We start from the raw sequence: 24,426 nt of genomic DNA on the forward strand, positions 1-24,426 counted from the left end.
AATTAGGCTTTTAAAAAGTTGCAGAGTGAAGGCTCTTTAGGAACCTACTTTACTTAATCAGTAAAAATGGCGTATTATTGATGCGCCAACTATTCACATATAAATGTACTTGCATTTTCAGATAAAACACTTCTGAAGTACTTAAGAATGTCTGAAAACAGTTTGTTTTCTTAAATGGGATAAATAAGCATTCCTTTTGCAATCTTGGTTACAGTATTCATTGTCTTAGCCAATCACTCCACGCAAATGCAGACATAAACTTCATCCCAGTCCTGACCAGTATAGTTGAAGGAAATGGAGCCTTGTGGTCTATGATTTTTTTTAAATTTCCATTGAAGGGATTGGGGACGTCAGAGAACCAGAGTTTTCTCCTTTCCAGGAGCTAAGATGGCTTCAGAAGTGTTCTCCTGGTATTTGTGAAAATATTACTGCTGTAAAATTACAAAGTGGTAGCTGTAACAACTTCCCCAGATTGGAGACTTGAAATGTCAAAACTCCCCTCTTCCTTTCCCCTAGTTTGGTGCATGCTTATTTATTAATTCATTCAATAAACTATTAGATGCCAAGTACCAAACTACTGCCATGGGAGTGCACATACTAATAAAATGCTCTACCTGCTGCCAATGGCTTACTATTCTGTGGAAGAAACAAAGTATATAATCCTCCCCAATAACAGTTATGTATTGTTTGTTCACTTAATGTGGAAAGCAAGACTGATGCAGACACACAAGGAAGGCTCAAAAATATAAATCTAGCAAGGTCATCTTTTTTGGTTTTAAAGACCATATGTACTTACTGCTAATCAGGAAATGAGCAACCTCAGTAAAATTCATCAGTGCTGGTAAATAGCTTGCTGTAGTGGAAAGCTCATAACCTTTGGATTGAAATGATCCTAGTTTTTCTACCATTTATTAGTGTTGTGACCTAGGACAAGTACCTCACTTCTCTGAGCCTCTGTTTCCTCCTCTGTAAAATAATGTCTACTTCACAAGGCTGTTTCTAAGGTTAAAAAAGATAGCATATGTAAACTGTCTAGCTCAGCACTTGACATTTCTTAAGTGTGCCATCAATATTAATCTCTTTCCCTACCCCCAGCTCCAATACAGTGTAGCAGTGCTTTAAAATGTGTGTCCTTCATTTCTCAGTCACCTTTGTCTCTTCCCTAGGGCCTATCCCCAAATTCTTAAACAAAAAAATGATTTTTTTCCCCTTCATAAAACTTTTCACTGGCTCCCTTAGTACCCAGTAGAAGGTCCCAACTCTTTAGAGTTTGGCTTTTCATGTCCCTGTTTGTTTATACAGCTTCATCTTTTGCCACTTCCCCCTCACATTGATTAAGCTAGCCAAGTTTAACTATTTATACAAGTTATTCTCTGGGCCTGCAGCAGAAACATGATTAACAATTTTAATGCCCAGAGTAAACAAAGAAATTTTTCTTAAATTAAAGGAATAGTGTGAAAATGCTGTAAGTACAGAAAATGCAACCTCCATCCCAGTAGAACAATTTCCTTTGCCTTGTCCTTTGCTCTCCAAAGCTGTTCACTTATTGTGGTGTCTTTTATATTTTAGTGCCCTGGGACAAAGCTCTAATTTCCCCACCCTACTTTTGACTCTATCTTGGACTACCTTTCCTCACTTCTATCTCTCTCAACCAGACTAACTCTCTATTCCCTAGACTGGATGATGTGTCCCTCTTTGGAGATCCCATGACACCCCAAGCATCCCCTCTCTCAGCAATAATCACATTGTATAGCAGTGTTTTTCAAAGCATGGTCCTCACACCACCTATGTTAGAATCACCTTTAGTGTTTGTCAAAACAATTGATTTTGGATTCCCACTCCTGACTTAACCAGAATATCTGAGAACATAGGCAGGAATTGACATTTTTGACAAGCTCCTCATGATTTTGATGCACAGAAAATTTTAATGTATAATCATCTTCCCTACTAGACTGGACACCTTGAGGCGAAGGACTGTGTCTTTTGTTGTTGTTATATTTTTAATACCTGGCACAGTGCCTGGAACATTAGCTTGCCTAATGTTTATTGAATGAATGTACCAATGAAAAACTGAATTATGAAAGTTTCCCTCTTGTACTCTCATGTTCATAGTGATGTTTGTTACTTCCTGGCCAGAAAAGCTTGGCTACTACTCCATTTGAGCTGTATTAATTCTATTTTGCAGAAGTATCAAGGCTCCTACAGAATAAATGATCATTGTCCTCCTCAAAAACTCTTTGGCAGTTATCTTGGGGAAATGTCTTTGGAGCATATGGCCATTCTTTTCAGTAACATTTCAATCTTGTCAAACTTTGTTCTTTGAAGGTGGATTAACGTTTTGGTTATAGCCAAAAATCACTCAGAGCTAAGCCTACTTAGAAAAGTGGAGAATTAAACTGGGTTTGGAGTAAGCAATGAAGTTTAACTCTGAAGTCCCAATTTCTGAGCCAAACAGTGAAAAATTACTTCTAAGATACAACATGGTGGCAAAGTACTCAGTGGGGGTGTGATGGGCCCCAGATATTTACTTCAGTTAACTTGACTTTTATAGAATCCTGGCACTGCCATGGACCTTAAGAGAAGTAATTGGCTACCTCTAGCTAAACCCAGCTGGACAAAGAGAATAGGACCTGTAGTTAACATTTTCAAAGAAGATGACTCCATAAGCTTTTGTTGCTGTTGCTCTACTCAACCTGTTCTCCACAACCGTTTCTACCAGAAGATTATTTTATGTCTGCAATTTATGCTTGTTTCCACTTTTTATATTGTCTTACTGAAGAAAGCACAAAAATAATCAAAAGTAAAGTAAAACCTGTTTTGAGAGTGTGAAAGAAATTTTAATGCCACGTTGAGGTTCTGGTTACTTGTAATTAAGAGTAACTGCATCTGGATGTGTTTTTATTATACAGTTCAATGTGTATCTTTGGATGCAGTGAAATTCAGATTGCAGCAAAATCACTTATCCGTTCTTTTTGGCTAAAACACACTAGGTGAATTTTCTAAACTTCCATGGTTTACATATTTATATATGACTACCAAGATGGAGCAATCCATGGATAGACTTTTGAATAAACTCAAATATTTGATACCCCTTCCTCCAAGGAATGGAGAATGTCAGGCAGGTAGGTAAGAACCACTCCTACAGTTATTTCTATCTCCTGAAGCCAACTGCAGCCTTGGAACCAATGGCTGTATTTGGCTGTGTATTACAGGTTGGCCAAACTGATTGCCATCAGGTCAGGCAAACTGCCTTTTATGGTGTAGTCTGCCAGCTTCAGACATACGCTGTGTTGTTGTTATTGGCTAGACTATTTATTAGACTATTGTTGGACTATTTTTTATCAAATGCTTTACCCCACGACTGTTTGTATTGGGAGCTCTGGACCAACAGTGTCTCTGCTAGTGACAGAAATATGAGCATCTGTGGATTACACAGCCTCATCCCTCTCTACAATATCCCAGTCCATCCGAAATGCTATATTATGAATTAAATAAATATATATGTATTCATGAATTCTTGGTTGTCTCTCGCTGGAGTTTAATTGGGGGAGGACTAAAAGGAAGATAGCCATGAATTCTTCTGGAATTCAGTAAGTGACTAGGGGAAACCAAGGATCATATAATAGGTAGTGATCTGGACAGAAAGGACCCAGGGAGGATCTGGAGCTCAAAATTCAATCAAGAAGACTTTGATTTCAGGAGCATGATGTGGTCAAGAAGACCAAAGAAATGAAGCTATAGGGTTCAAGGAAACATGACACATTCAGTTTTAGAGATTGGAGCAGAAGGTGAGAATCAAAGAACAAATAAAATCCCAGTGCTGGAACCCATTGATTAAAATTAGGGTAGCACCAGAAGCAAGTGAGCTGACTTACTGTTAAAACAACTGGCCCGCAGGAGGAGACTGGGAGGAAGCTAGGAAGTCCCTCAGGGCTGGAATTGGGCATATCTTAATCAGATTTGTAGTGGCACTAAGACTAAAAGGGATCATGTGATATGAAGTGAATGAAGCAGGGCAGTCAAGGGTGGCAGCTAGAGAAGTGACTTGAAACAGGTCATCAGACCAGGGGCCTATAAGAACTACAGCCCAAAGGTAAGAGGAGTAAAATATAAAGGAGAAAAGAATTTGGAACATTGTGTGTTTAATGGCTTAATTGAAGAGCAACCTAGGCAAATACCAAATATAGGGCTATTACCCATAGCTAAGATTTTAATATTTTTGTGTGTGTGTGATGATGTTTGGAAAGGCCATCTCCATTTAATATGCCAGAACCGGGCAGATACGGGATTCTTTATGCTTCGCTATCTGAGAATAGAATTGGTCCCAGAGTTTCAGAGAATCTGAGCCTGTAGTTCGGAGGGAGGAGGTCTCAGTTACGATGGTTAGGAGTAACAGAGACCAAATAGGTTGTTACAAGGTTATTAGAAATGTATATAGCATGACAGCTAATGAGAATGACTCTCCTCCACCGTGAATTTCCAGGAATGGAAGATCAAGCTGGTTTTCCTATGCTGTTGGGCACAACACAAAAATTACAATTGCGACTGATCTTGTCGGGTCATTCAAGAGCAGTTATTAACCACTAGTTCTGTTCCTAGTACTCTTCTCACTTCTGTGGTGGGATATTAAGATGAAAAATACTCCCAACATTTACAATGGAGTACCCAATTCAATACTGCTTCTCAGATAGTTTTACATCTATGAACTCAATGAGTTAATAGTGGTAGTTGACAGAGGGAGCATTTGCTAGAGACACTGGAGTGCAAGTGGAAGCTCTTACCAAGATCTAGCATGGAGACTTGTACATAGTATGTGCTTAGTAAATGCTGGTGAATATAATTCACCTCATACACTGTGAAGTTGGGTGAACTCACCAGCACCACGTGTATAATCCCTCTCAGGCACATATTCCTGGTCCAGGATTCCCATGACTGCTTCTTTCCATTATTCTTTAAGGCCAGGTTCCTTCAAAGGAAACAATTAGAAGGATTAATAAATTAGCCACCAATAATGTGCTAATGGAAGAATGTGGGCAAAATTCACACAGAAAACAAGATATTGTTTCTCAGAAAACAAGAAATGTTAACAAGAACCTTCCAGGGAAAATGTTTTTGTTGTCTGACTTGGGACTGACAAGTTGGAGAGGGCAAGCTTCAGACTTTCCAGTTTAGCAGGGTCAGCCGACAATGCCTTGGCAGGCTAAGCCCCTGCCAGGGGAAATATTTTGGACCATGAGGACTCTTTCAAAGGGGATATAGATGACAACTGAGTCTCACTTAGCACAATGCCTGTGATCCTTCTAGAGCACAAGGGCTGGCCTTGCACACAGTATACAAAGAGGATCTGCTACTCTTCCAGGCAGATTAAAAGTCCCAGGAAATTGAATTTGGGCTGATTTTCCCTTTGATGTATAGTGATACGAAAAAGCTACTATGATCAACACCTCTTCGTTTGACTTAACTCCCTCAGTGATGAGAGGGTCATGAGATGACCCAAAAATGTGAAATTCACAGTAAGCAGCTGTCAAGCACATATGGCAAGTCCAAGTCCAAGGCCTGACTGATTTAGTAGGTAAAGATACAAGGAATCACTTTTAGATTCAAACAGTTTATTATCTACACAGTGAAACAAAACACAGTCAAAGTTTCCAGCTCCAAATGGTCCTTGTCCCAAACAACAAAAAGGATGACACTGAAACACAAGGGACCAGAAGACTTCCAAATTACTTGTGGGATACCTCACTGCTAAGAAGCCAATTATAGACTGCATTTAAGTGGCTTTATAGTCTGTAGCTCTATTCTGAGGGAAGTGGGTCAGGAAGTCTTGTACCTCATCAGACATACCTGAGAGGTGGCAGGCAATGAAAATCTGTCTCATGAAGCTTGCCAAGGGAGATAAGGAGGCAAGTGGGAAATTATCTTGAAGCAGCTCCTCTCAGGCCTACCGTCCCTTGTGCTCTGGAAGGATCACAGGCATTCTGCCAAGACTCAGATTAGCTGTGCTTCAAGCCTTTTCTCGAGGGATCATTGTAGATATTGCCAAGTGGCTAGGGTGCTAGGGTAGAGCCATTCTCATACAGAGACTAGTTGAAGGGCCAGGTAACTTCCTCAGGGGAAAGCAAAAGGAAGCAAAGTCAGGGTCTTTTGAAGTACCTCTTCTCTTCTTCCCTTCTGCTGACCTTCCATTCACGTCCTTTCATTTTTCTCAGTATTTTGGGAGTTGGGGGTGGGGATGGGGATGGGGCAGAGATTAAATGCATAATTAGGATATAAAATAAATTCAATCTCTGAAAGATTCAGTACCAAGGCCAGAGAATTCCAAGGCCTGGGTCCTTTGCTATCTCTGGCTCTTAGTTTTTCAACTAGGAATTAAAGAGTACGGGTAATTTCTAAGGTCCCTTCTAGCCCTAACAGTATGAATTACCATAAATGCAAATTTAGTGAATGTAGTGACAGGAGCCTGATGTGCATACCTACCTCAAGAATATTGGGACATGAGGGCAGATCATCGGGACTGGGACAGAGAAGTGGATGACATTACTGTTACTTTAGGACCATCATCAGAATCCCTTTTGGGGTGACTATCCTTCCCCTTACACACTTCACTTCACTTGAACCTCCCTTGCCAATACTCTGCCACCATTACTTTTGAGCTTTCTGCTTCAGCCCTCTCCCCAATCCTGCTTGATAACTGTACAAAATGCAAATACTGTTTTAGCTAGTGGTGTCTCTGTTTCAAATTTCAGGTCAGCCATCTGAGAGTCTTCAATGTGTACACGCAGGGAATTGCCAAAGATATTCTACTTCCCAAGGCCAGAGGAGGTCACTTGATATAGCAACTAACAGGGATCCTGTGTGCCACCTTCTCCAATTATGGTCTTCCCAAACCAAACTGCCACAAATACATCCCTTAAAAGGCAGAAGAGAGAGTCCTGGTACAGCCACCACTCCAAGTTATCATTCTGCCATTCATTTATTCACTCATTCAACAAATATTTTATTGATAGTCTCTTTGAGGCAGGTGCTGGAGTTCGGTGATGAATAAGATACATAATCCCTGTCCTCATGAGACTCATAATCTAGAGGGAAGACAGAGTATCAAGGAATGAAGACTTTTTGAATCATAGGCGCTATCATTGGTTGCCTACAGTGTGCCTGGCACTATGCCAAGCACTTGAGCTGCAGTGATTCACTCAATCCTCCCAGCAATCCTATAAGGTTAAGACTATTATTGACTCCCTCGAACATGAAGAGTTAATCAATCTCTGCGCCCATGCCCAGACCTGCAGATTCCTATATGCCTGGTGAGCTGCTAGCCAAGGGTCTTAGCCATGGCTGTTTTGGGTATCAGGTAAAGTTTAAGGCCCAGCACTGAGGAAATAAATGACCCAGTGCAGCAGCTCTTGAAGTCAGGGTTAACCGAGAAGGCCTTCCAGGTCTTTGCTAGACACCCCCAAAACTGCCTCCAACGCGATTTTCCCATCCTCTTTTTTTCTCCCCTTTCCCTCCGGCACTCCATTGCCCTCCCTTTCCAGACTAGCCCCTCCCTCTGGGCCGCCTCCTCTCTGAGTCACTTCCCCTTCTCCGCCCCAAAGACCTTGGCTTTCTCTTGGAATCCCTTCCCCCCAGCAGGAGGTAGAGGAAGAGCAAACTGACTTTGGGCATCAGGTGAGCGCTTTCCCCAGCGAGGATGAGAAACGCCTCCCCGCAGTCCCCTGACCCCCCCGAATTCGTAAGGACGGGAAATCCTGGGAGTTCCCTCGAGCCGCGCGTGGGAGGTGCCACGCCCCGCCTGGTGTCTCCTGGGATGTGAGGTGGGAAGCTGTGGCCCAGTCGGACGGGCCTGTGTGGCTGCGACCGGCTCCGGCGCGGTGAGCTCAGCGCGCTAGGGAGGGACCTAGCTGCCGCGAAGCTTGGGGGCGTGGAAAGGTCGGCTCCAGAAGCCAGCCATTGGGAGGAGAGAGGGGGAAAAGCTCCGAGCGGTGCATGTGGAGAGTGCAAGCGCGTGCAAGTGGGCTGGTACGTGTAGTGAGAAGGCATGAGTGTGTATGAAAGGGTGTAGAGAGGTGTGTACGTGGGGAGGTGCGCGCGTGCGGGAATGCTTGTGTGCGTGTGGAGATGTGTGGGAGAGATGCGAAGATGTGATTTACACAGATGCGGACGTGGGAGTGTGCGACTGGTGACATGGAGAAGCCCTTGGGGGATGTGCGTGCGTGTGCATGTGGAGGTGTGCGTGAGGGGATATAGATTTATTAATAATATATATGCGTGCGCGTGGCGTGCGTGCGTGCGTGCGTGGGGGTCCGTACGTGGGGATGCGTGCATGGGGGGTGCGTGCGTTTGGGGCGCGTGCTTGGTGGTTGCGTGCGTGGTGGGGAGGGGAGAGCAGGAAGGAAGGTCGACGGACGGCAGGAGCCAGATGCATGCGTATCTGAGAGTAAAAATGGCCTAGAAGCTCTTGCTGACAGAGCTTTAAGTTAGGATTCTTAACCTGTTTGTTTTTCTTGAGGTGGGCGGTAGGATGCACATGGCACCGTTTGAAAATAAAGAAAACGATTGACCAATTGACCACCTCTTTTAAAAAAATGCCCATGATTTGCATGTAAGCACAGAGGGTTCGTGAACCCACTGATGGTCATCTGTAGATCCTAGATTATGGTTTTAAACGGGGAGAGACCCAAAGAGATTACGTTGATATCCGCCATTGTGTCTTTTGATTCTATGAGAGAAGAAATGGAACAGTCGCTGTCCTTGGGTTGGTGTGGCTTTGAGGCTAGGTTTGCTGCCCCTGTTGGACATGGTGCCAGCAGAGTGGGGAGTGTAAAATGGGATCACTGCCCAGAGTAAGACTGCGGAAGGGTGCCTCGAGGCCTTCAGGATAAAGCTCGGCCCCTCTCTGGCAGATCACTAGCACAGGTTTTGCGGGTTAGTTCCTTGATAAGGTTGGAAAGTGGAGATTTGTAGTTGCTTTCTTGCGTGATTCCCGTCCCCCCTCGCCCCCGGCCCCGGCCCTGATGGCCTGTGGGTGGTGTCAGGGAGTATGAATCTAACTAAGGTTGGGACTTCGTTGGATAAGTGACTAGAAGGAGAGCAGCAGACTTGCCTTCTGAGCCCATCTTTACGATTAACTAACTGTGACATTAAGCAGTTTTCTTGATCTTCTTGTGCATCACTTTGTTTGTTTATTTATTTATTTATTTACTGAGACTGAGTCTCGCTCTGTCACCCAGGCTGGAGTGCAGTGGCGCAATCTCGGCTCACTGCAGCCTACGCCTCCTGGGTTCAAGCAATTCTCCTGTTTCAGCCTCCCAAGTAGCTGGGATTACAGGCACACACCACCACGCCTGGCTAATTTTTGCATTTGTTGTAGAGATGGGATCGCTCCATGTTGTCTAGGCTGGTTTGGAGCTCCTGACCTCAAGCGATCCACCTGCTTCAGCCTCCCAAAGTGCTGGGATTAAAGGCCTGAGGCACTGCACCCAGCCTCACATTCCTCATTTATAAAATGGTAGTTCACAGGGTAGTTGGAAGTTTAAATAAGACTATAATAAATTCCCAGAACATGGGAAGCCTTTAATAAACGGCTGCATACCTAGGAATAAATAATGTGTGCATATATTTTATATATGTGTGTGTATATATACGTTTGCAGAAAAGTTAAAGTTAAAAGTTTTATTCTGAAATAATGTCTTAAACTACTGATTTCTTTTGGTTTCTTATAGGCATACCTAGTTGTGCTGTCAGCCAAAGCCCACCAAGTTCATCCTGTAAAGTCACATGCCTGAAGTAAGTGGGACTTTATTTGGAATTATTTGCAGTGTTCAAGTAGATAATTATTAGTCCACCATCAGCTCTCACTTGGATTGCTGCCATGGTCTCCAAATCTTCACATTTGCCTGCTTCCCTCTTTCATTCTCCATGTTGCAGTCAGTTATCTTTCCCTCTGAGAGGCAAAATAGCTTACTGGTTTGGAGCACAGACCATGGAGTCAGACCTATCTCCATGAGATCCCAATTGCACCCTGCTCCACCACTTTCTAGCTGTGTGATCTTGCACAAATTACTTGATTTCTTTTTTGGGGGATTTCAACATTTTAATTTCTTTTTAATATAAGTCACTTTCTGCAAGCTAGGAAACAGATTCATCCTGACAATCTAGTCCTCTGGAGATCCAGGCTGAGTCTTTCGATCTTTAGCAGAATGACATCATAGTATAAGGTGCTAGCAATAGAGTTATAAACTCTAATAACCACTTATCTGCATTTTTCATTAGGAAACAACCAAAAGTCCATTACTTAAAGACATCATATGCAGAACATACTGATCTACAAAAGACCCAACGACCCAAATTATATGCTGCCCAACCTATTGGTGAACTGGATCAGAACTGGCCAAGGATTGGTAAATAGAGAAAGGGTTTACACTTTGAAAACTTCTTCTGTGGTTAAAAAAATTTCTGGTTGTTATCAATAAGAAAACAAGTGAAAAATGTTACAGATGGACCCACACTGATATTTGACTTTATCAAGGTCTTCCACCAGAACATGAAGGTAGACATAAGTGTAGGAGATAAGATATTGAGATATTTTAAAAACAAATTACTTAGTAATAAGAAGTTAGACATACAGCATTATTCAATTTGCTGCAAGAACAAATGGACAATGAAGATTACTTAAAAGAAATGTTCAACTCTAAAGAGGGTGGTGGGAACAACACTTTCCACTAGAGAATAACCTCCCATTTTCTTAGACAGTTAGCATTGCTATTCTTCCATAATACATATTCATATGGAAAAACTTGTCAAGAGCTTTTGCCAGGGCCAGGAGATGAAAAATAGAGCATGTTTTAATTAGCAAATTGTAAGCTCAGTTAACATTTTTTGGGATGGACCCATAAAATCTGGCCATTGTTTTGTTAAACTTCTGTAAACTGCAGAATTCCCTAACCCTTAGTTAGCTTTGGTTTTTGCTCAATATCCTGAAGCTGGGCACAGTCTCAATGTAACTCTTCTCCTAGGGGCTGAAGTGGGTGCTAGTCATCAAAGTTTGGAATGTCATTTTAGGAGCAACCTCTAGAAGTAATCCTGGTAAGCCCTAGAAGTAATCCTTTGGATGCATAGTAGGCTCTGTGCAGGTGGTAAAATCTGGGCAGGAATACCAGAATGTCAATGATCAGGACTGGAACTTCCCAGTCTGCCCCTGCTTTGCTGATGTAGCCAGAAGGTGAGCCTATGATAATGAGAAAGGCACCAATTGAAAAACAGCACAGTGGCAAGTGCAGTGGCCTTATAGGGGATCTTAGGAGGGCTTTTCTTAAACTGAAGGTCAATGTAGCCATCATCTGTGCTGTTGAGCCTTGAGTATTTCACTTTACTAGTGGAGATTCCAGCCAGGTTGATGTGGGAGGGCATCATAACACACTGACACAGCTACAGTTGGAGTGCCATGCCAGGCTGCCAGTGGCGAGACTTTGCTCACAGTTGGCAGCAGAAGCACTCAAGACTGTGCCACTTAACTGCCACCCAGCTCACCCCAGCAAGCACCAGTGCCCTGGAAGTCTACTTCACCTCTTTTAGAATCTGTTTCCTTATCCGTGAAAGGGGACAATGCTGATACTACCTCAAGGATTTTGTGAGAGGTTGCAGAGATAATGTATGTAATGTTGCTCACAGTAATTGCTCAATAAATGGTAGATTAAAAATGCAAGGGCAGTGAAGTAGCCAGCAAGAAAGTGGTTGAAGTGATGCACCATGGCACCTACACTGGGTAGGGATTGAAGCCATGAGGTGATAATGAGCTGCAGAATGAGAGAAATCAAAGGATGGGAGATCTTGATGAGAATGAAAAATGTTTGGCTGTGAAATGAGTCCTTGATCAAAATTTTTTTTAAAAAAGAAAGAGAATGAGGAGTGGGTGTTCTGAGAACCAAGAAGTAACTGGACTAGGAGGTTGTAGCCAGCGATTAGGCTAGTAGAGTTCAGTAATTCTAAAGTGGAGCAGCTCCATGCCTATTCGGTGGTCTAGGAAACTAATGACTAGTAATGACTTAGAAAGTGGCATGTGGTCAGAGGTTGCTGAAGTAGAGGAGATCAAAGGGCAGTGAAGCTAACATGTTGGATGAGTCATCCACAGACATTGATGTTGCTTACATGACGGCAGGGGTTGAAATGGAGAGGAAAGTGGAGCCAGTGCCAAAGCCAAGGTTCATCCTAATTAATGGAAGGCTGTTATTTATTTCACAAATATTTACTGAGCCTTTACTAGATGTCAGGATGTAACAAGACAGACAAGAATGATGCTGTCATGGAGTTTACAGTCGAATAGGAGTAATAAGAGACATTAATAATCCTACCTATAAATAGAAAGCTGTAAACTGTGATAAGAGCTATGAATGGGCCAGGCGCAGTGGCTCACGTCTGTAATCCCAAAACTTTGGGAGCCTGAGGCAGATGTATCACAAAGTCAGGAGTTTGAGACCAGCCTGGCCAAGATCGTGAAACTCTATCTGTACTAAAAATACAAAAATTACCTGGGCGTGGTGGCATGTGCCTATAATCCTAGCTACTCGGGAGGCTGAGGCAGGAGAATCGCTTGAATCCAAAAGGCGGAGGTTGCTGTGAGCCGAGATCGCGCCATTGCACTCCAGCCTGGGCAACAAGAGTAAAACTTTCTCAAAAAAAAAAAAAAAAAAAAAAGCTATGAATGAAAAATAAGGGTTCTGTAAGTGTTATAACAGGGTTAGTTTCCAGACTAACCCTGTCTGGAAAGTTAGGGGAGGCTTCCCTGAAGAAGTGATGAGGACTGAAAGATAAATTAGGGTAGATGGAGGTGGATGGTGGGTAGGTGGAAGACGTGTTCCAGGTAGAGGAAACAGCATGTCCAAAGACCTGAAACTAGAATATGTATAGTAATTTGAAGAACTGAAAGATATCTCCTATGACTAGAGCATATTAAGAATTACTCTAGCCATAGGAGAGTAATATGAGCTGAGGCTGGGTGGCAGGCTCCTTAAGGATTTGGGCTTTATACTGTGAGCATTGGTAATATTTGGATGACATGATAACCAGGCCAGGCACGATGGCTGGCACCAGTAATCCTAGCATTTTGGAAGCTCAAAGTTGGTGGATCACTTAAGCCCAGGAGTTTGAGATCAGCCTGGGCAACCTGGACAAACTCCATTTTTACAAAAAATATAAAAAATTAGCCAGGCATGGTGGCACATGCCTGTGGTTCCAGCTACTGGGGAAACTGAGGTGGGAGGATCACCTGAGCCTGGGGAAGTTGAGGCTGCAGTGAGCTGTGATCATGCCACTGCATTCCAGCCTGGGTGACAGAGGAGACCTCGTCTCAAAGAAAAAAGTCAAACACATAAGCATATAGGGTAAATTGTGAAAGGCCAGTTTATGTGTACATTAGTATAGGGGAGCATGTGTGTATATGTGTGTGTATACATAAAATATATAATATGTAAATGCACATAATAGATGTATGCATATATAATATATAAAATGATACATACCATTTCATCACTTTAAAGAATGCTAAATGTACAATGGTTATATTTCAGTGTCCATACATAGACATCCAACTCATTCTTTTCTTTAAAAAAAATTTATTACTAATACAAATAGAGATAGGGTGTCACCATTTTGCCCAGGCTAATCTCAAACTCCTGGACTCAACCAATCCTCCCAGCTCGGGCTCCCAAAGTGCTGGGATTACAGGTGTGAGCCACCAAGCCCGGCCCAACTCATTCTTAAGAGTTGCAAAGTATTCCATGTTATCGATGTGTGATGACTTATGTAACTATTGCCCTATTGATAGACATTTAAGTTGTCTCTAATTATAAATTATTTTGCAGTGTACACTGTTCACAATAGCAAAGACATGGAATCAGCCTAAATGCCCATCAATGATAGACTGGATAAAGAAAATGTGATACATATACATGATGGAATGCTATGCAGCCAAAAAAAAAAAAAGAAAAGAATGAGATCATGTCCTTTGTAGGAACATGACGCAGCTGGAGGTCATTATCCTTAGCAAATTAATACAGGAACAGAAAAACAAATACCGCATGTTCACACTTAAATGTGGGAGCTAAATAATGAAAACCAATGGGCAGAAAGAAGGGAGCAAGAGACAATGGGGACTACCTGAAGGAGGAGGGTAGGAAGAGGGAGAGGATTAGGAAAAATACTATCAGATACTATGCTTAGTACCTGGATAACAAAATAATCTAAACCAAACCCCTGTGACATGAGCTTACCTATATAACAAACCTGTACTGCACATATACCCCAAACCTAAAATAAAAGTTTAACAAAATTGCAATATGCCATTCTATAACTTTTTTCTCTAATATTATGCTTCAAATTTTATTTTTAAAATTATAGGAATACACAAGGAATTACATGAGGAATATAAGAATATATTATTATAAAAATTGTAAAAATGTAGAAAAGTGTAACAATGAGAGTAAATGCTTATATAGGCCTTACTGTGCCCAACACCACTCTAAATTCTTTAAAGAGATTAGCACGTTTACTCTTTACAACAATCCATGAAATAGGTACTGTTATTTTTTTCCATTTTACAGATAGAGACACTGAGGGCACAAAGAGGTCATGTAACTTGCATGTGGTCATACAGCTAATTATTGTTGGAGCTGGGCTCTTAGTCACCTGATTGTTTTCCTTCACCTCCACCCAGTTGAATGCCTTACCTCAAATGTGACAACTATTCTTTGTTTCATTTGCAAGTTTATCTACCTATATAAAACACATGCAAAATATTTATGCTTTTGGTGCGTTGGTTTTCTTTTTATGTAATAGGTTAATACTGTGTTATCTTGCAACTAGCTTTTTCCACTCAACCATGTGTCTTTGACTTTTTTCATGCCTTTATTTTTAAATTAATAATATATAAGCATATTTTCGTGGTAAAAGATCAAAATAATACACAGGTATAGAGAGAGTAAATCTTGAAACTTGCCTTTCCTGACTGCTCTCTGACATCTCACCAAAAATAAAAAACCCAAAAAACCCCCAATAAACAACCAGCTGTCCATAGTTTGGTGAGTGTCCTTACAGTCTTCTTTCCATGCATTTTATGTGAATAAATAAGTATTTATATACATATTTACATAACATGATTCATTCATAATGTTATACGGCCTTTTAATTTCTTATTTATTGATTTAATTACACATGATACATGAATACATTTTTCTTTTGAAAGATTAGAGCACTACACGGAAGCTGAACACTTCCTTTGATCATCATTGATTTCCTCTCTACCTCCTCTGTCTCTACTCACTATTTGACTCTTCTCCTGCATCTTTTTTTAAAAATTATACTTTAAGTTCTAGGGTACATGTGCACAATGTGCAGTTTGTTACATCGGTATACATGTGCCGTGTTGGTTTGCTGCACCCATTAACTCGTCATTTACATTAGGTATTTCTCCTAATGCTATCCCTCCTCCTGCCCCCCATCCCATGACAGGCCCCTGTGTGTGATGTTCCCCGCCCTATGTCCAAGTGTTCTCATTGTTCAATTCCCACCTATGAGTGAGAACATGTGGTGGTTAGTTTTCTGTCCTTGTGATAGTTTGCTCAGAATGATGGTTTCCAGCTGCATCCATGTCCCTGCAAAGGACATGAACTCATCCTTTTTATGGCTGCATAGTATTCCATGGTATATATGTGCCACATTTTCTTAACCCAGTCTATCATTGATGGACATTTGAGTTGGTTCCAAGTATTTGCTATGGTGAATAGTGCCGCAATAAACGTGTGCATGTGTCTTTATAGTAGCATGATTTTAGTCCTTTGGGTATATACCCAGTAATGGGATCGCTGGATCAAATGGTATTTCTAGTTCTAGATCCTTGAGGAATCGCCACACTGTCTTCCACAATGGTTGAACTAGTTTACACTCCCACCAACAGTGTAAAAGCATTCCTATTTCTCCACATCCTCTCCAGCACCTGTTGTTTCCTGACTTTTTAATGATTGCCATTCTAACTGGTGTGAGATGGTATCTCATTGTGGTTTTGATTTGCATTTCTCTGATGACCAGTGATGATGAGCATTTTTTCATGTGTCTGTTGGCTAGATAAATGTCTTCTTTTGAGAAGTGTCTGTTCATATCCTTTGCCCACTTTTTCATGGGATTGTTTTTTTCTTGTAAATTTGTTTAAGTTCTTTGTAGATTCTGGACATTAGCCCATTGTCAGATGGGTAGATTGCAAAACTTTACTGCCATTCTGTTGGTTGCCTGCTCACTCTGATGGTAGTTTATTTTACTGTGTAGAAGCTCTTTAGTTTAATTAGATTCTAGTTGTCTATTTTGGCTTTTGTTGCCGTTGCTTTTGGTGTTTTAGTCATGAAGTTCTTGCCCTTGCCTATGTCCTGAATGGTATTGCTAGGTTTTCTTCTAGAGTTTTTATGGTTTTAGGTCTAACATTAATGTCTTTAATACATCTTGAATTCATTTTTGTATAAGATGTAAGGAAAAGATCCAGTTTCAGCTTTCTGCATATGGCTAGCCAGTTTTCCCAGCACCATTTATTAAATAGGGGATCCTTTCCCCATTTCTTGTTTTTCTCAGGTTTGTCAAAGATCAGATGGTTGTAGATGTGTGGTGTTATTTCTGAGGCCTCTGTTCTGTTCCATTGGTCTATCTCTCTGTTTTGGTACTGGTACCATGCTGTTTTGGTTACTGTAGCCTTGTAGTATAGTTTGAAGTCAGGTAGCGAGATGCCTCCAGCTTTGTTCTTTTTGCTTAGGATTGTCTTGGCAATGCAGGCTCTTTTTTGGTTCCATATGAAATTTGAAGTAGTTTTTTCCAATTCTGTGAAGAAAGTCATTTGTAGCTTGATGGGGATGGCATTGAATCTATAAATTACCTCGGGCAGTGAGGCCATTTTCATGATATTGATTCTTCCTATCCATGAGCATGAAATGTTCTTCCATTTGTTTGTGTCCTCTTTTATTTTGTCGAGCAGTGGTTTGTAGTTCTCCTTGAAGAGCTACTTCACTTACCTTGTGAATTGGATTCCTAGGTATTTTATTCTCATTGTAGCAAATGTGAATGGGAGTTCACTCATGATTTGGCTGTTTGTCTGTTCTTGGTGTATAGGAATGCTTGTGATTTTTGCACATTAATTTTGTATCCTGAGACTTTGCTGAAGTTGCTTATCAGCTTAAGGAGGTTTTGGGCTGAGGCGATGGGGTTTTCTAAATATACAATCATGTCATCTGCAAACAGGGACAATTTGACTTCCTCTTTTCCTAATTGAATGCCCTTTATCTCTTTCTCTTACTTGATTGCCCTGGCCAGAACTTCCAACACTATGTTGAATAGGAGTGGTGAGAGAGGGCATCCCTGTCTTGTGCCAGTTTTCAAAGGGACTGCTTCCAGCTTTTGCCCATTCAGTATGATATTGGCTATGGGTTTGTCATAAATAGCTCTTATTATTTTGAGATACGGTCCATCAACACCTAGTTTATTGAGAGTTTTTAGAATGAAGGGCTGTTGAATTTTGTTGAAGGCCTTTTCTGCATCTATTGAGATAATAATGTGGCTTTTGTCATTGGTTCTGTGTATGTGATGGATTACGTATATTGATTTGCGTATGTTGAACCAGCCTTGCATCCCAGGGATGAAGCCCACTTGATCATGGTGGATAAGCTTTTTGATGTGCTGCTGTATTCGGTTTGCCAGTATTTTATTGAGGATTTTCACATCAATGTTCATTAGGGATATTGGTCTAAAATTCTCTTTTTTTTGTTGTATCTCTGCCAGGCTTTGGTATCAGGATGATGCTGGCCTCATAAAATGAGTTAGGGAGGATTCCCTCTTTTTCTATTGATTGGAATAGTTTCAGAAGTAATGGTACCAACTCCTCTTTGTACCTCTGGTAGAATTCAGCTGTGAATCCGTTTGGTCCTGGACTTTTTTTGGTTGATAGGCTATTAATTATTGCCTCAATTTCAGAGCCTGTTATTGGTCTGTTCAGAGATTCAACTTCTTCCTGGTTTAGTCTTGGGAGGGTGTATGAGTCCAGGAATTTATCCATTTCTTCTAGATTTTGATTTTCTAGTTTATTTGCATAGAGGTGTTGATAGTATTCTCTGATGGTATTTGTGTTTCTGTGGGATCGGTGGTGATATCCCCTTTATCATTTTTTATTGTGTCTATTTGATTCTTCTCTCTTTTCTTCGTTATTAGTCTTGCTAGCAGTCTATCAATTTTGTTGATCTTTTCAAAAAACCAGCTCCTGGATTCATTGATTTTTTTGAAGGGTTTTTTTGTTTCTGTATCTCATTCAGTTCTGCTCTGATCGTAGTTATTTCTTGCCTTCTGTTGGCTTTTGAATTTGTTTGCTCTTGCTTCTCTAGTTCTTTTAATTGTGATGTTAGGGTGTCGATCTTAGATCTTTCCTGCTTTCTTTTGTGGGTATTTAGTGGTATAAATTTCCCTCTACACACTGCTTTAAATGTGTCCCAGAGATTCTGGTATGTTGTCTCATTGTTCTCATTGGTTTCAAATAACATCTTTATTTCTGCCTTCGTTTCCTTATTTACCCAGTAGTCATTCAAGAGCAGGTTATTCAGTTTCCATGTAGTTGTGCGGTTTTGAGTGAGTTTCTTAATCCTGAGCTCTAATTTGATTGCACTGTGGTCTGAGAGACAGTTTGTTGTGATTTCTGTTCTTTTATATTTGCTGAGGAGTACTTTACTTCCAGCTATGTGGTCAATTTTGGAATAAGTGCAATGTGGTGCTGAGAAGAATGTATATTCTGTTGATTTGGGGTGGAGAGTTCTGTAGATGTCTATTAGCTCTCCTTGGTGCTGAGCTGAGTTCAATTCCTGCATATCCTTTTTAACTTTCTGTCTCCTTGATCTGTCTAATGTTGACAGTGGGGTGTTAAAGTCTCCCACTGTTATTGTGTGGGAGTCTAAGTCTCTTTGTAGGTCTCTAAGGACTTGCTTTATGAACCTGGGTGCTCCTGTATTGGGTGCATATATATTTAGGATAGTTAGCTCTTCTTGTTGAATTGATCCCTTTACCATTATGTAACGGCCTTCTTTGTCTCTTTTGACCTCTGTTGGTTTAAAGTCTGTTTCGTCAGAGAGTAGGATTGCAACCCCTACTTTTTTTTGTTTTCCATTTGCTTGGTAGATCTTCCTCCATCCCTTTATTTTGAGCCTATGTGTTTCTCTGCATGTGAGATGGTCTCCTGAATACAGCATACTGATGGGTCTTGAAGCCTTATCCAGTTTGGCAGTCTGTGTATTTTAATTGGGGCATTCAGCCCATTTATATTTAGGGTTAATATTGTTATGTATGAATTTGATCCTGTCATTATGATGTTTCCTGGTTATTTTGCCCATTAGTTGATGCAGTTTCTTCCTAGCGTCAATGGTCTTTACAATTTGGAATGTTTTTGCAGTGGCTGATACTGGTTGTTCCTTTCCATGGTTAGTGCTTCCTTCAGGAGGTCTTGTAAGACAGGCCTGGTGGTGACAGAATCTCTCAGCATTTGCTTGTCTGTGAAGGATTTTACTTCTCCTTCACTTACAAAGCTTAGTTTGGCTGGATATGAAATTCTGAGTTGAAAATTATTTAAGAATGTTGAATATTGGCCCCGACTCTCTTCTGGCTTGTAGAGTTTCTGCCAAGAGATCTGCTGTTAGTCTGATGGGCTTCCCTTTGTGGGTAACCTGAGCTTTCTCTCTGGCTGCCCTTAACATTTTATTTCAACCTTGGTGAAACTGACAGTTATGTGTCTTGGGGTTGCTCTTCTCAGGGAGTATCTTTGTGGTGTTCTCTGTGTTTCTTGAATTTGAATGTTGGCCTGCCTTGCTAGGTTGGGGCAATTCTCCTGGATAATTAATATCCTGAAGAGTGTTTTCCAACTTGGTTCCATTCTTCCTGTCACTTTCAGGTACACCAATCAAACGTAGATTTGGTCTTTTCATGTAGTCTCATATTTCTTGGAGGGCTTTGTTTGTTTCTTTTTACTCTTTTTTTCTCTAAACTTCTCTTCTTGCTTTATTTCAATAATTTGATCTTCAATGACTGATACCCTTTCTTCCACTTGATTTAATCAGCTGTTGAAGCTTGTGCATGCATCACGTAGTTCTTGTGCCATGGTTTTCAGCTCCATCAGGTCATTTAAGGTCTTCTCTGCACTGTTTATTCTAGTTAGCCATTCATCTAATCTTTTTTCAAGGTTTTTAGCCTCCTTGCAATGGGTTCAAACATGCTCCTTTAGCTCAGAGAAGTTTGTTATTACCGACCTTCCGAAGCCTACTTCTATCAGCTCGTCAAAGTTATTCGCCATCCAGCTTTGTTCCATTGCTGGCGAGGAGCTGCGATCCTTTGGAGGAGAAGGGGTGCTCTGGTTTTTAGAATTTTCAGCTTTCCTGCTCTGGTTTCTCCCCATCTTTGTGGTTTTATCTACCTTTGCTCTTTGATGATGGTGACCTACAGATGGGGTTTTGGTGTGGATGTCCTTTTTGTTGATGTTGATGCTGTTCCTTTCTGTTTATTAGTTTTCCTTCTGACAGTCAGGTCCTTCAGCTGCAGGTCTGTTGGAGTTTGCTGGAGGTCCACTCCAGGCCCTGTTTTCCTGGGTATCACAAGTGGAGGCTGCAGAACAGCAAATATTGCTGCCTAATCCTTCCTCTGGAAGCTTCACCCCAGAGGGGCACCTGCCTGTATGAGGTGTCAGTCATCCCCTACTGGGAGGTGTCTGCCCGTTAGGCTACATGGGGGTCAGGGACCCACTTGAGGAGGCAGTCTGTCTTTTCTCAGAGCTCAAACACCATGCTGGGGGAACCACTGCTCTCTTCAGAACTGTCAGACAGGGACGTTTAAGTCTGCAGGAGTTTCTGCTGCTTTTTGTTCAGCTATGCCCTGCCCCCAGAGGTGGGGTCTACAGAGGCAGCAGGCCTTGCAGAGCTGCAGTGGGCTGCGTCCAGTTTGAGCTTCCCCAGCAGTTTTGTTTACCTACTCAAGCCTCAGCAATGGTGGATGCCCCTCCCCCTGCCAGGCTGCTGCCTCGCCAGTCAATCTCAGACTGCTGTGCTAGCAGTGAGCAAGGCTCTATGGGCATGGGACCCACTGAGCCAGGTGCAGGATATAATCTCCTGGTGTGCCGTTTGCTAAGACCATTGGTGAAGCATAGAATTTGGGTGGGAGTGGCCTGATTTTCCAGGTACAGTGTGTCACGGCTTCCCTTGGCTAGGAAAGGGAAATCTCCCCACCTCTTGTGCTTCCTGGGTGAGGCGATACCCCGCCCTGCTTTGGCTCACCCTCTATGGGCTGCATGCACTGTCCAGCCAGTCCCAATGAGATGAACCAGGTACCTCAGTTGGAAATGCAGAAATCACCTTCTTCTGCGTTGATCACGCTGGGAGCTGCAGACTGGAGCTGTTCCTATTCAGCCATCTTGGAATGGAATCTCTCTTGCATCTTTTTAAAATTCATTCACAAGCATTTACAAACACGTCTGCATGTGTAGGGAATATATAATATTATTTAGTGGCCTTAAAAATATGAATTGTGTTATGCTATATGTATTGTTTTGCTGTTTGCTACTTTCACCCAACATAATGTCTGACAGCTTTTCATGTTAATACATATAAATCTACCATTTTCTTGGTTGCATAGTATTCTACTATGAATACTAGGATAAATACTAGGATATTCTACTAGAATAAATAGACTATAATTTGTGTAGCCATTTCCCCACTGACATGGTTATTTCTAAATTTTTGCCAGTGTAAAACCTGCTGTAATGAATATCTTACATGCCTCTTTCTTTTCTCCACTGACTTTTAAATACTACTTTTAATCAATATTAGATTCTTATGAATACTTGGGTTTGTTTCAGGATTCTCTATTTGATTCTGTTGATCCATTTATTTATACCTGTATCCACACCTTTCATTTTTATATTTTTATAATATGTTTTCATTTTTATATTCACTTTTCATTTTTATATTTTTATAATACTTTTCATTTTTATATTTTTATAATAATTTTGTTATCTGGCATTGAAAGAGCCTCCTTTCATTTTTGTGGTTATTTTTACATATTTACTATTTCAATGAATTTTAAATGCAGATTATCACACCCATGTGGATCTTATTAGCATTTTTATTTGGTATTTCACTGAGTTTACAGGTTTAACCAGGGAGAGTTAGCATCTTTACATGAATGAGTCTTTATATAAATAAACATGGTATGACTTTCCATTTATCCAAATTTTTAAGTCCTTTAGTAATACTTCGTACTTCTCTCTGTAAATATTTTGAACATATCTTGTTTGCTTTATTTCTAGATAACTTCATTTTTGTTGCTACCGTGAATAGAACTTTTTCTTTCATTTTGTAATTACTATAGGAGTATAAGAAAGCTATTGGTTTTTGTATGTTGTCTTGTGCCAGCAACTTTACTAATAAATTCTCTTTTCTTTCTAATAGATTTTTTGTTGATTCTATTGGATTTTCTTGGTAGGAAAACAGATGATTACAAATACTGATAGTTTTTGTCTCTTTGTCTTTAGCCTGTATACCATGTGTGCTTTTTGTGTTTTAATGCATTGGCTAGGACCTCCGATTTAAATTTGAATCATAGCAATATCAAATATCTTTATTTTATCCTTCCATTTAATGGGAATGCTTCTAAAATGTCATCAAGTATTAGGTTTGCTGTGGGTGTCTGGCAGTTACCCTTTATTAAGTCAAATAAACTCTGTTGAATTTCTGCCTTTTCGAGGCTTTTTAAAAACAAGAATGATCATGCCTGTAATCCTAGCAATTTGGGAGGCTAAGTAGAGTAGATCACTTGAGTCCAGGAGTTTGAGACATAGCAAAACCTCGTCCCTACAAAATAATAATAAAAACAAATTAGCGAGGTGTGGTGGCATGTGCCTGTACAGAATCCAAGATACTTGGTGAGGGCTGAGATAGTAGGATTGCTTGAGCCTGGGATGGTTGAGACTTCAGTGAGCTGTGACTGCACCACTGTACTCCAGCCTGGGCGACAGAGCGAGACCATGTCTCAAAAACAAACAAACAAACAAAAAAAACCCCCAAAAAAACCCAAAAACAAAAACCAAAAACAAGAATGGATGAAAAAGGAAAGCTTTATCCATTGTTTTTTCACCTGTAAGTCGGACATATAGTTTTCTCCCTTTACATTATTAATGCATAAAATTGCATTGATAGCTTTAACAATTTTTTATTAAAATTTCCAAATGTACATAACAGTAGAATGTACAATAAAACCCCCTACATACTCATAACTCAGCTTCAATAGCCATCAACATTTTGCCATACTTGTTTCAACTATGCTGTTCCCCTCTTTTATGCTGGAATATTTTAGGCTAATCAGGAATATCATATAATTTCACTCCTCAATATTTCAGTATGCATAGCAAAAGAATTATAGCAAAAAGAACATCTTCTCATATAGTCACAATGCCATCATCACACTAATACTTGGTGAATAATCTGATTTTTCTAATTGTCTGAAAATGTTTTTGCCATTGAGGTTTGTTGGAATCCAGATCCAATTGAGGTCACCTTATTGTATTATGTTATATCTCTTAAGTTTCTTTAAAAAATTTTAAAAGCTAAAACCAAACAGTACCTCCTCTCTTTTATCATAATGACATTGGCTTGTTGAAGAAACTTGGCATTTGTCCTCTAGACTGTTCCATATTCTGGATTTGACTGATTACTTCCTTGAGGTGTTACTTTACTTGTTTCTGTATTGCCTGTTGTTTCTTGTAAACTGGAATGTAAAGCTAAAGACTTGATTAGACTGGGTGGTGTGGCTCATACCTGTAATCTCAGCACTTTGGGAGGTACTTTGGGAGGTGGGCGGATCGCTTGAGCCCAGGAGTTCAAGATCAGCCTGGACAATATGGTGAAAACTCGTCTTTAAAAAAATGCAAAAATGAGCTGCTGTGGTGGCCCACGCCTGTAGTCCCAGCTACTTGGGAGGCTGAGGTAGAAGAATCACGTGAGCCTGGGGAGGTCAAGGCTGCAGTGGGCAGTGATCATGCTACTGCAGTCCAGCCTGGTCAACAGAGTGAGACCTTGTCTCAAAAAAAGAATAAAAAGACTTGATTAGATTCAGGTTTTTAAAATTATTATACTTCCTTTTATGTAATTTGCAGTTGTCTCACTTTTAGTAATACTAAAAATGGATTGAGGTGGTGATAGTCTGATCCCTTCATTGTAAAGTTCTCCATCATCCTTTCACCTTTTGCATTGCTTTACCATTTATTTGATAATTGTTATTCGAATCAATTATTTCATTAGGGATTTCAAAGTAAAGATTTTCTAATTCTATCATTCTTTCAGTATTCATCAGCTAGAATTCCTCTGTAAGAAGAACTAT

At 40.7% G+C, this 24,426-nt stretch overlaps 1 long non-coding RNA gene across 2 annotated transcripts in view; it reads right to left on the reverse strand.

Annotated features, from left to right (window-relative positions):
* The window catches only part of LOC144338486 (uncharacterized), a 51,690-nt gene extending 43,896 nt beyond the window's left edge, over nucleotides 1-7,794 (reverse strand). The window contains exons 1-3 of one of the 2 annotated variants that reach the window (XR_013412704.1): nucleotides 7,657-7,794; nucleotides 6,478-6,514; nucleotides 4,877-4,966 (exon numbers count right to left, since the gene is read on the reverse strand). This is a non-coding gene — a long non-coding RNA (uncharacterized LOC144338486). Of the gene's footprint in view, nucleotides 1-4,875; nucleotides 4,967-6,477; nucleotides 6,515-7,656 lie in introns of those variants that run through there. The other variant, XR_013412703.1, reaches the window with a different exon arrangement.
* Nucleotides 7,795-24,426: the final 16,632 nt, after the last annotated feature.

Source organism: Macaca mulatta, chromosome X, assembly GCF_049350105.2.
Source record: "Macaca mulatta isolate MMU2019108-1 chromosome X, T2T-MMU8v2.0, whole genome shotgun sequence".
NCBI classification, from domain to species: Eukaryota; Metazoa; Chordata; class Mammalia; order Primates; family Cercopithecidae; genus Macaca; species Macaca mulatta.